At 42.2% G+C, this 13401-nt stretch overlaps 1 long non-coding RNA gene across 2 annotated transcripts in view; it reads right to left on the minus strand.

Annotated features, from left to right (window-relative positions):
* Nucleotides 1–13401, minus strand: part of LOC104985566 — a 215038-nt gene that overhangs the window by 15453 nt on the left and 186184 nt on the right. For both annotated transcript variants that reach the window (XR_824922.1, XR_824923.1), the window contains 2 exons: nt 13089–13207; nt 11319–11493 (listed from right to left, as the gene is read on the minus strand). This is a non-coding gene — a long non-coding RNA (uncharacterized LOC104985566). The remainder of the gene's footprint in view (nt 1–11318; nt 11494–13088; nt 13208–13401) is intronic.

The following is a 13401-nucleotide window of genomic DNA, read 5'->3' on the forward strand; positions in this document are numbered from 1 at the left end:
CCCATCACTTCATGGAAAATAGATGGGGAAACAGTGTCAGACTTTATTTTTCTGGGCTCCAAAATCACTGCAGATGGTGACTGCAGCCATGAAATTAAAAGATGCTTACTCCTTGGAAGGAAAGTTATGACCAACCTAGATAGCATATTCAAAAGCAGAGACATTACTTTGCCAACGAAGGTTCGTCTAGTCAAGGCTATGGTTTTTCCTGTGGTCATGTATGGATGTGAGAGTTGGACTGTGAAGAAGGCTGAGCGCTGAAAAATTGATGCTTTTCAACTGTGGTGTTGGAGAAGACTCTTGAGAGTCCCTTGGACTGCAAGGAGATCCAACCAGTCCATTCTAAAGGAGATCAGCCCTGGGATTTCTTTGGAAGGAATGATGCTGAAGCTGAAACTCCAGTACTTTGGCCACCTCATGCAAAGAGTTGACTCATTGGAAAAGACTCTGATGCTGGGAGGGATTGGGGGCAGGAGGAGAAGGGGACGACAGAGGATGAGATGGCTGGATGGCATCACTGACTCGATGTACATGAGTCTGCGTGAACTCCGGGAGTTGGTGATGGACAGGGAGGCCTGGCGAGCTGCGATTCATGGGGTCGCAAAGAGTCGGACATGACTCAGCGACTGATCTGATCTGATCTGATCTGATCCTCCCTTCAGGATGGAGAGAACTGAATACCTTCGCTGCTCGGACTACTGGGTACTGACATTTCATAGCTGAGTCCTTATGTGAAAACCACCCTTGGCCGAAGGGAATCACTTGGTTCAATGTTATGTCTCCACCTCAAGGGAAGTCCAGTGCTGATCAAAGAGGGAATATACAGGACTGTTCCCCTTGCCTCAGTAAGGGACAGCTCTGTAGGAATCTCCTTTCAAGAACTCCCAGAGGATCAACTTGAGGTCCGTGCTGCAACCGCATCATGGTTCAGCCTTGCCCTGTGCTCAATCCTGCTCTTTTACTCCCCTCATGTGTAATTCCCAGGACCAATCCCCAATAAATCTCAAGCACACAAATCTCCAATTTAGAGTCTGTTTCCAGGGAACCAAGCTAAGACAGCACACATTCATAACCGACACGAATACCAGTCGGCTCTCACTCTCGCCTCTGCGTGCTGGAGAGATTCGTACGCGTGAGACTGTGAGCCTCTCGGAGCTCAGTTTCTTTTCTGTTTTCTGCTATCTGCCTCGAATTTATGGAAATTAATCTCAGTATTTTAGGGATGTATTCAATAGTTCTCTAAAAAGTTATTTATGCCTTTTGTACTTCTGGAGCAGTAGCTTGGCTTAAAAGAATAAGCAAGGACTCAGAAAACTCAGGATTATATTTTATACATTATACTTTTTACTCTTAACTTTTCCATGTCTCAGTGTTTACACTTACAAGTCAGCTTAGTGCTATCTACCCTGTGGATTTCTGATGATATTCCAAATGAGATTAGATATAAAAATAAACCAATAAATTAGAAATAGGTTATCACTTATAAACATGATAATATTTTTAAAAGAAAATGCCAATTATTAAAATTAATAGGTGAATTTTTCACAATCATGCATTTTTAAATGAACCTTTTCTGATTTTTCTCAATCCGAATTTGTATATGAGTTAAAAGTATAAAAATCGAGTGTTAGAAGACTTTCAATACAGTTCAGTTGCTCAGTCATGTCCGACTCTTTGCAACCCCATGGACTGCAGCACGCCAGGCCTCCCTGTCCATCACCAGCTCCTGAAGCTTGCTCAAACTCATGTCCATCGAGTCAGTGATGCCATCCAGCCATCTCATCCTCTGCTGTCCCCTTCTCCTTCTGCCTTCAATCTTTCCCAGCATCAGGGGCTTTTCCGATGAAAGACTTTAGAGATCGTCCATTCAAATTCTCTTTCTCACAGATGAAATGGAGGTAACACAAAGGCCTATTGTTATATGATTAGTTAGAAAAAGGTTCACAACTAGACATGGGGGGGTCCCCATTTCCCTACTTCTTTGTAGCTACTTTTTTAACTTACAATGATCACAGAAATTTGGCAATTATGTTTGACTTGTCATCCTTACCTACCAGTATTTACTGCTTTGTAAAAATTATTCCATTCTTTCCATTTTGAATAATTTTCAGTTTTGTTTTCTTTTCCATTTCCATCTTTCCCTTCTTATTGAAATACAGTCTATCAAAATGAGCTTACCTAGGACTGTACTGAATATTGTCTCCAAAAAGAGCATGCAAGCCCTTTAATATAAAATTGACACAGTACTAAACATAGACTTAATTCAGTAAACTGACATCTTGGCAAACTCTCTTTTTACCTCTGTGGACATTTTGGTGCACATGTGTGAGTGCATATCTTTGCATTTTAACGAATGGAAGGTTTACTTTGCCACAAAAGCACTCTGAATAAGAAAATAAGTCACACTTGCCGTGTAGAAGCAGGAGCGATGGGACTGGTTATAGCTGACTTCTGTCTCTGATTTCTCCATTCCCATTATTCTGTTTGACATTTCTGAAGCCAGTTTTAACATTTTAGTAGAGTCATAAATAATGGCAATAACCCGGAAAGGTTGGAATATACAAGACTGGAGAAGAGAGATAAATAACATATGTTTGTTCTTATATTCAAAGGGCAAGGGGGCATTAAACATTGGGCGAACCCAATTCCAAGCAGAACACACTTGAGAGACTGGGAAAAAAATACATGGACAGTCTCTAGCCCTCAATTCAATAGGAGGGTGGGTCCTTCCTAGTCTTGAGGGTGTTCTCCCAGACTTTTGCATTAAATGACAACGAATGCCATCCAGGCAAGCTTACGGTGATGAGGGGCCTGTCCCTGGCCTGCCTACTATCCTAAAGCTGGGGCCACAGCATGGAACAACTGCAGGAACAGCTTGCACAACGAACAACCCTCACCTCTGCCTTTGCTCTATGACCCACTCTGTCCCCCTCCAGCCCACACAGCCCACTGCAGTCCCGCATTAAACCCGGTAAAAAGAAAAAGGAAAAAAGATTTCCACTTGTTCTCATTTTATTTTCTCTTGATTATCCTTTCTAGTGTTTATTTTTGAGGAGCAGACATTTAAAATTTAGATTTTCCTCTTTCACGACAATGCAAAACATTCGCAACTCATTCACAATTTATAAACTCAGCAAATGTAGGCACTTCTGGGCATTGCCTGCTTGTTTGTTTTCAAATCTGGTTAAGAAAATGGCTCTGGATGGTTTCTGTCGGAGCTTGAAGGGCAGCGGAGTCTTGTCTCTGGTTCCCAGACAGTGTAACTAAAGATTCTGAGACGATTCACTACTCTTATTCCATGAAGTGAGTGATTTCTGGGCAAGTTACTGTTTCCCTGTGAGAAATAATAGCCAGCATCTTAGATAAAGCTAAAGTAAGGCAGCAATGGAGCCTCTGATTTCCTTGTAATCTAAAATCTTACCTGAAGGTTGTTTACCAAAGGGCTGGAACCCAGATGAGGATTGATTTAAGAAGCAAGACTGCCGAGGTGACAACACACAGTTGGGAAGCCTAAGACAAGCCCTGTCTGATAAGGATGATGATCTGATTGGTAAATCTGAAGGTGGAACTGTCAGGATTGAGAGGCGATTAGAAGTAAATGATGATAAAGATTACAGAGAACAAAACACTGCTTTCTTGTCTGAGTAATGACAAGAATACGAAACCAGGAGCTTCAGTTGACATTCTCGTCCTGGTGCAGAGAAGAGGACGGGGACTCAGGTACATACTAAGCTATCCAGCACATCTCCATGCCACTGGATCATTACATTCCTTCTTTTCTTTCCAATTCATCTTTCATCAAAAAGCTGTGTGACCAACAAAGATGGCTGGGAAGTAAGTCTCCAGACATCCCAAGCCTTCTCAAACCAAGGAAATAATACATTTCAACCACTCATACTGATTTTTTTTTTTTTTTGAATGCCAACCTTTGCAGCTCAGCTGTCAGAGCAGTGAAGTGAAAAATAAAATTAGGGGCCAAATGCCTAAACCCTCAAGAAATGCCATGGAGAAGAAGCAAAACAAGTAAAAAGGTTTTCCTTATTATTATTTTCTTAATGTTTAAATATATGGATTTTGTTATCAGTACTCTGAAAATGAAATCAGTGACCCATTGGACTAAATGCTTATGTTTAAGAAATGCCTTGAACTTTAAATAAACACCATTTTCTTTTCTCTTGGATTAATTTACTTGCAGATGTGTGACAAGCTGAGAAATACAGACAAGGGCAGGGCAGAACCTAATTTTCTTACTATTCAGACTTTATTGAACAGACAACATAGCTTTCAAAAGAAACATGAACTTCTCTTTCTTATTCACTTCAGGGACAGAGGGATGGAATTGAAGGCAGAATTCAGTTTCCTCCAGTGACCACAAAATAGCATTTAAAAATCTTGTAGTGTTTTGTATTTGCTCGTTTTGATTTTTTTTCTTCTTTAGCTTGGTAGTCGTGTGCATTTCTAAGCAGCCCAGTCTTGCAGCCTCCTTGTCCTGCACTTAGTAGCAGTCAGAATGCATTAACTGGATTGTGCAACTACAGGGAATTCACAACACCTCTCTGGGCCTTACACTTTTTCTTTAAACTCAGTGAGTTTCACTAAATCATGTCCTGTTCCAGTGTCTGGTCTATTTTCTAGGTCTTTGTAGGTTTGCATGTCTCCGTGTGGGAAGATGGAATCTCTTACTACGGCCCCAAATACTAGAGGACCAGCTAATTAATGGGCCATAGCTGAAGAGAACAGTCCTGTCGATTTGTGAAAGAGGCTGAGGGTGGTGAATCTGGTCTAGAGTCCTTGGAATCTAATGGCTCTTTTCCCCCTTTTCCCATTAGATGGTTTTTTGTTGTTTGCAGTTTAGTGCTCTGCAGATCTGTACTTCACTGTGACCAGTAACTAATGAAAAAGGCATTATCATTTCCATGAATAATTAGAAAACAAACTGAAAAATTAAATGCATGCCCGGATCGTCCCATCTTAGAACAGCAGGGAAAATATTTACATTGGATGTTGAGCCCATGTCAAGTGAACAAACAGCGACCAAACAGCGACTACAGGGTAGTCATTGTCCTCGCTATACACTATCTCCTTGTTTTGATTCAGTAGTTTGTTAGACTGTTGATGTTCAGTCATTAAGTTGTGTCTGACTCTTTGAGACCCCCATGGACTACAGCTGTTTTTATACTCTCTTCAATGTGACTGAGAAACCACTCAAGTTTTTAAAACTATTCCCAAAATAACTCAAAGCCATCTAAAATGGTTTCTAGATTTAGACTTCCCAGACACATAAAACCTACATCATAATCTAACATAATCTAACAAGTAAAGAATCCATCTGCAATGCAGGAAACCCTGGTTCAATTCCTGGGTTGGAAAGATCCCCTGGAGAAGGGATAAGCTACCCACTTCCATATTCTTGGGCTTCCCTGGTGGCTCAGATGGTGAAGAATCTGCCTGCTCTGTGGGAGACCTGGGTTCGATCGCTGGGTTGGGAAGATTCCCTGGAGAAAGGCATGGCAGCCCACTCCAGTATTCTTGTCCGGAGAATCCCCATGGACAGAAGAACCTGGGGGAACAGTCCATGGGGTCACAAAGAGCTGGACATGACTGAGCGACTAAGTACAGCACAGACTGCAGGGCAGTTTGTTAAATATGTTAACATTATTTAAAATAATATTTTGCTGTCGTACAATAAGTATAATTTTAAATTGTGTTTGTCAAGGAATTGTTATTTATAAATAAACCTCTGTCTTAGTGAAATAACTTTTGTTTATTACTAAAGCTAAACATTGTCCCTGTTAGTTTAAATAGAACGAAGTAAAAGATTTAAGAGGTGTGTCCGTTTCCTAAGGCTGCTGCAACAAATTGCCACAAACCAGTTGACCTAAAACAATAGAAATTTATTCTCTCGTGGTTCTGGAGTCTGGAAGTCCAGGATGAGGCAGGGGCAGGACCACTGGCCCTGAAGACTCTCGGGGAGAATCCTCACCCAGCTCTCATGTAGCCTCCCGTGGCTGCCCAGCCGTCCTGCCCATTCCTTGGCTTGCCTAAGCATCATTCCAAGCTGTGTCTCCATCCTTCATCACTGCTTTTACATCATCATCTCCTCTATGTCCCTGTCTTCTCCTTTTCAGTCTCTTAAAAGGACATCCCTCACTGAATTTAAGCCCCACCCTAGTCTAGAAATGATTTCGTCTCAAGATCTTGACTTATATCTACATAGACCCTTATTACACACAGGTTCAATTCTGAGGTTTTAGGTTGACATGTCTCTTGGGAGGTTACCATATACTTTGGTTTGGGCTGATATAACAAATTCCAATAGACTGGGTGGCTTAAACAACGCACATTTCTCTCTCACAGTTCTAGAGGCTGGGAAGCCCAAAGTCAAGGTGTCAGCAGATCCAGGACTGCTTCCTGGTTTGCTGACAGCCTCTTCCTGCCGTGTCCACACATGGTGAGGAGCGAAGACACGAGGCAAGCGCTGTAATGTCCCTGCTTATAAGGGCACCAATCCCATTCATGAGGCTCCAGCCTCATGACTTAATTATCCCCCCACCCTCCCCCAAATACGATCACATTGGAGATTAAGCTTTCAACACATAAGTTTAGGGGGGGCAGACATGAACATTCAGACCATAACACCATTCAACTCACTATATAAGGGAAGGTCATGGAACTCAGATGAAGAACTAGCAGCTGGGCCTCAGAAACCACGGGAAAGAGCAGCTGGCAATTCCCTTGGAAACCAAGTTCAGCTCTCAGTCATCCTCCGTCTCCCTCTGGGGCTGCCTGGGTCCTTCCTCTGTTTCTCTCTGCCCATCAGCTTCCATCATTTTTCTCTTCATGGCAGAAGCTGCTAAGTTGCTTCAGTCGTGTCCGACTCTGTGCAACCCCATAGACGGCAGCCCACCAGGCTCTGCTGTCCCTGGGATTCTCCAGGCAAGAACACTGGAGTGGGTTGCCATTTCCTTCTCCAATGCATGAAAGTGAAAAGTGAAAGTGAAGTCGCTCAGTTGTGTCTGACTCTTAGCGACCCAATGGACTGCAGCCTACCAGGCTCCTCAGTCCATGGGATTTGCCAGGCAAAAGTACTGGAGTGGGGTGCCATTGCCTTCTCTGCATGGCAGAAGAGGACCCTGCAGATCTTAGTTTTACATGCCTTGAGCTCAAGAGGCCTGTAGAGTGACTGGCCTGTCTCAATTCTACTTTTCTAAAACAAAATGGTGTCACGGGCCAGTGTAGATCAAGCACCTCTCATGGGTCCCTTCAGCTATAGCTAGGGGCGTGGTCAGGTGACCAAAGTTCGGGAAGGGAAAGGCATTAAATCAAGTCACAATGGCCTGGAGATTAATAATAAATAAGAAGTTTTTATACTCTCTTCGATGTGACTGAGAAACCATTTAAGTTTTTAAAACTATTCCCCAAATAATTCAAAGCCATCTAAATTGGTTTCTAGATTTAGACTTCCAAGACACATAAAACCTACATCGTAATCTAACTTGAGTGTTCTATTATCAGTCTGGGCCTGCAAGGACTGTCAAGGTAGTTGCAGTGACTTTTCATAAAAATCTTTAAGAAAACCCCAGGCTGGGAGTTAGATACAAACTATTACATTTAGAATGGATAAACAGCTAGTCCTACTGTATAGAACAGGTAACTATATACAATCTCCTGGAATAAACCATAATGAAAAAGAATATAAAAAAGAATGTACATATGTGTATAACTGAGTCACTTTGCTTTATAGCAGAAATTAACACAATACTACAAATCAGATATACTTCAATAAAAAATTAATTAAAAAAAAGAAAATCCCAAGCTGTATTGCCGGCCAACTAGGAAACACATTAAACTTTGATCCAAAGGCTTTTTTGAGTTCCATGAAAATTCCTGGGTATATATTTGAGTAGGAGGCTAAGGGGCCAATGAGAGGCAAGCTCTTTCTTTTGAAAAGAGGTTTCTACTTGGCAGTAATGGGAGAACATACCCTGAGAAAGAAGGTGTACATGTGCCTGGAGGTGTGGTGGCCAGGGGTGCATGTGCTAATTGCCGTGGCAGGACAGGGGTTACTCAGAAAACTGGTGAGAGAGGAAAACTGGAAGTGATAAACTGGTTGGAAACTGAAAAATCTCATGGAGACAGAGTTAAATATGATGATCACAAGTGAGTAAGTTCTCCTTTCCTTTGACGAATCAGTGAGCCTTCAGAGCAGTGTGAAACTTGAGTTTCAGACATGAAATGCAAACACTTACGAGCGTGAGGGGCTGGCACTTGGGTACAGCTTCCAGATCTCAGAAGGCTGGGAGGATAAACAACTTTAGGAATCTTAGCATGAAATTTAGGTACTGGAGAAATCTGAAGAATAAAAGCACTACAAGTTCAGATCTCATAAACTAGAACTGGCATGTATGAGGTAGGAAACCGGCTGGCATGGGAAAAGAGGGCTTGTTGATTTCATGTACCAAGTACTGGAATAATGCTGTGTGTGTTGACTGAACTTACCAGGAGAAAACGTGATGAGAAAAGCTATCCTGTTACTGAGATAGGCCCAGAAAGGAAAGACATGGCGTTTGGTAAGGTCTACAGAGTAGACCTTTGATGTTAGATGACCTGACAATTAATTATAAAAGATTATGTTACTTTTCTGAATAAATCTGTATAACAGTGGTTTACTATAGTGGTTACATAGTATGGACTGAACTGTTCACCACCACCCTCCCCCAATTTCTATAATTAAGCCCAGCCTTAACCTCTGATGTGACTGTATTTGGACACTGAGTTTCAGGGGGTTATTAGGGGCTCCTCAGTGGTGAAGAATCCACCTGCCAATGCAGGAGCCTCAGGAGACATGGGTTCGATCCTTCGAGTTGGGAGGATCTCTTGGAGGAGGAAATGGCAACCCACTCCAGTATTCTCGCCTGGACAATCCCGTAAACAAAGGAGTCTGGTGGGCTATAGGCGATGGGGTTGCAAAGAGTCGGACACAACTGAGCAACTGAGCATGTACGCACACACAGGTTAAATGAGACCATGAATGTGTGGCCCTAATCTGATAGGATTGGTGGCTTTATAAGAAGAGTCTCTCTCACTCTTTCTCTCTCTCCATTCACCAAGGACAGGTCATGTTAGGCCACAGTTGTACAGGCCAGCAAGACGGCTCTTCTGACCCTGTGGGACTTTGATCAGGAACTTATAGCCTCTAGAAGTATGAGAAGATAAATTTCTGTTGTTTAGCCCACCCAGTCCATGGAATTTTATTGCAGCAGCTAATAAAGACCAATGCATACAGCCATAAACATCATATTTGTATACATATATATGTTTACATATTTTTTTATGTTATCAAGTTACTCTCATATAAGGCTCATATTTGGAGTAAAAAGATCACCTACTGTTATTTTCTTTTTGGATGAATGTAGCATTTTGTGGGTAACTGGATTTCGGTCGACAAAATTCAGAATCAAATTGCCAGCACGATAGCAGGGTAAGTCACAAAGGCTGGGGGGTGGAGACGGAGCTGCTCTGTGGTTAGAGATACAGATGAGCAGTGACACGCTAGCAGCTCTTGGCTCTTCTCCTAACTGAATGTGTAGCCTTGTTGATTGTTGGTTTCCATTAAGAATCCAGAGGGGCACTGACATCTGCCCATGTCTGTGTAAATTTTTGGCATGTCTCTCCTGAATGGATATTAAAAAAGCTGTGAAACACCAGGAAACTGAGATACTCTGTCCAAGCAAGACCCCACCTGGTGAGAACCACGCCTACATCTGTAGCTAAATATCAGGGACTTCATCTCATTTTGCAGCGGTTGCTTACGTGTGGTTTCTTACAGCTGAACTCTGGCCCACCTTAAATACACTTTCCAATTCCTTTGTCCATGATGGGTTCTGCACTGGGGCCAAGTGAGTGCTGTTTCAATACAGATCATACGGGGATTTTTCTGAGGATTCTGAAATATTTGAAGTTTTGGGAGATATTCGTTCCCAAACCCTTCTCTTAGCAAAGATGTAAGAAGAAAGCGGGGACAGCAATTACAGATCAAAAAAGGGTGGCAGGTACTATAGACTTGGTATGTATGGGAAGTTTGAGGATAAGAGACCAAAAACCAATTTTGCAAAAGCAGCTTCAGGGGCTTCCCTGGTGGCTCAGAGGTAAAGAATCCACTTGCCAACGTAGGAGACATGGGTTCGATCCCTGATCTGGGCAGATCCCACATGCCATGGACAACTAAGCCTGTTTGCAACTACTGAGCCTGTGCTCTAGAGCCCGGGAGCCGCAAAACTGAAGCCCAACCATCTGAGAGCCCATGCGCCGCATCAAGAGAAGCCACTGCAATGAGCAGCTCGCACACTGCAACTACAGAGTAGCCCCACTTGCCACAACCAGAGAAAAGACCACACAGCAATGAAGACCCAGCACAGCCAAAAGTAACATAGGTAAGTAAATAAATAAAATTATATTTTTAAAAAACCCTTCAGTGGTTAAACATTTAGAAGATGTTTAACAAGGAAGCCAACTTAGAAGGGACTGTTTAAATCGCTCAGATACTAGAAAGCTGGGTAGAACACAATTGTGTTGAATTTGCATTTTCGATCTGTACATTAGCCATATTTGCCAGCTCCTTATCTGTTATGAAGGCGGAGTGGATGTGCTTTTCTTTGAGCATGTGTTTCACTTGCCTTTTATTGAATCAAAGTTCTCTGGCAAACAGGGATCCATTCAAATGTTACTGCCTGATCCAATAACAGTAACAGTAACAGTAACTCAACAGTAACAAGTTGAGTCTTGTCTAATCACATAATAATTCACCAAATCCTCACAACAATCACAGGAGACAGTCAACAGTAGCATTTCGCATCTAGGGACACTGAGGCTTGGAGAAGCTCAGGAACTTGTCCAAACTGCACACACGTCGTAAAAGTAACAGAGCAAGGATGTGAATCTGATTAGCTCCACATGCCTCTACCATTAGCTCCTGGTGCCACTTTAGCAAACCAACTAGTATAGTACAATGTTCTACTGAAACTACACATGATAGTCTAATGTTTGCAACTTAAATCCAAAATAACACTTTTCTCCCCTTATATTCTGAGGCTGTAGTCATCTAATTCATTTCTACAGATCAGTATATTTCTATCATAAATATACTGATGCCAACGTAGCATCTAGGCATGAAAATGGAATATATTGATATTACCTCGAACCACCCAAATTGGGCCAGTGGATTAAAGAGTACTATGGCTACTTCCTGTCCTCCTGACCCTATATAAAGTATAAGAAAATATCCATGATGACATATATCCAACTCATAGATGTCTTACCTTTCCTTGAAAGCTCTCCGGCGCCTCAAGCTTAAACACATAGAAGCCACATGATGCTGAAGACAAATCAAGAAGACGGCTGGAGTGTGAGAGGGCTATGTGTATGGGAGCTGGGCACCGGGAACAAGGAGGCTGGGCCACAGTGGGCGTCTGGGATGGGAGCTCATCACAGCACCTAGAGACAAGCAGATGGCAACTGTGTGTCAGAACTGAAGTCTGCTGAGCCTGTTAGAGGAACTGCAGCCTGTTACATGAGCCTGTTACTCCAAACATACTTTGGAGTCAGAAGGTGGGCTGTGTGGGCCAGCCATGGGGCACTCTTGCGAGAGGGCAGTCTTCTTAGTTCATCCAAATCTCATCTCCAGCTATGCTCCAGAGAGCCTGTGTGCTACCCTGAGTTAGAATCCCGAGTTCCCAGTAATGAAAACAGGATGAAACGATTGACGGACTTGGCTTTTCAGAAGCATGCAGACTTCCCTGTATCTGCCTGCTCGCTGCTCTCCTCCAGCGAGTCAGGAAAGCTAGAGGATCAGTGTTCAAAGCAATGTCTCCTGTGCCCGCCCTTTGGAGGACACACCACAGCTTCCTTTGGAAGCATCTATACCGTCTGACATCCAAAGTTTAATGTGGACAGAATATGTAAAGATGTAAACAGTGGGAGTTTTTATCTGAAGCCTGGGAATGGGGCTTCACAGCTTTGTCTCCTAGTTAGGAGTATTTTCAAGGTTGCCACCTGAACGCCTATGCAGGGAAGAGAAAAAAAGGAGGGTGTGGGGGAAGAAATGACAGGGGCAAATCTCGATAAAAGCGTGATTCACTCACAATCAATAGGAGAAAAGACATTACCAGCTGCATATATTAGCACGTTATTAACACACCCACTCAGGTTTTGAAATATCCATTTAAAATAACTTAATTAAAACCCAGTTATAGAAACTTTCCACCCTAACAATGAAACATCTATTTTATGATCATTCTGCATGTCAGTGGACTTTAATTTTTAAAGGTGAACTGCAACTTTTAAAAGGAGCACTAAAAGGGAAAACTCAAAAAAAAATAAAAATAAAAAAATAAAAGGGAAAACTCACATAATAATCATACTGTCTCAAAGATATTTTTGCCTTGATTTGAGAACACGAATTCTGGTTGTCCTCTCTAATACAGGGAAAACAGAAAGCATTCTAAGCATTTTAATCTCAGGCGTATTAAGCAAGTAAGCTACAAAAATTTGTGTTTTAACAACTGTATAAGAAATTAATTTAAAAACATATACATAGTATGCATGATGTTTTTATAAGATGCCATCCAATTGTAACTTTTAAAATGTATTTGTACATAAAAAATTTACTGAGCATTTTAGAAACCCTGAGAGATGCAGTAATATGAATATAAAGCAAGATTCTAGAAAATCACTTCCATTTTTGTATTTTGGGCCAGAGTCCTCGTTCATCGACATAATGGTGAGCCAAACCTCACGATGTGATAATGGTGCCTTTTGTTGCTGGCCTGCACATAACTTGGTGCCTCATAATCCTCTGCTTGGCGTAGTCCTGAATCCGGTTCAGCATCCATGAATGTGCTATCCAGCCTCCCCTCTGGGAAGCCAGCATCTGCCACAGCTTCCGTGGATAGGAAGTTATCCTACACTGCCTAGTGAATCCCACTAGATGGTAGGCTCCTTTCTATTTCTTTAGACTGTGCATTTTAGGACTTCAGAATTAAGAACAGAATTCTAAACCAAAAGCCAAGTCGTGCCAGCGTCTATGTTACCTGCATTCTCGGTTACAGCAGCTCCTGGGCTGTTTACCTTCGTTGTTTTCACGCTGTAGATGGAGCTGTCACTGCTGCTGCCAGGACTAACGCGCAGATGGAAGGATTATAAGCAAACTCTGAAAAGAAGGATTTATGCTTTTAATGTTAATGCCGATTGAGATTCTCACTTAAGAATGTCAATAACACATTTGTTTATTTCCTCCCTCAAACACATTTTTCCTTGCATGATATATTTGTAATATATGAGTGCACAAACACATCAATGTTTACACATTGGAAAACTGAGATTCTGAGAGTTAACACTGCCATT

The sequence above is a fragment of the Bison bison genome, unplaced genomic scaffold (genome assembly GCF_000754665.1).
Source record: "Bison bison bison isolate TAMUID 2011002044 unplaced genomic scaffold, Bison_UMD1.0 scf7180017864050, whole genome shotgun sequence".
NCBI classification, from domain to species: domain Eukaryota; kingdom Metazoa; phylum Chordata; class Mammalia; order Artiodactyla; family Bovidae; genus Bison; species Bison bison.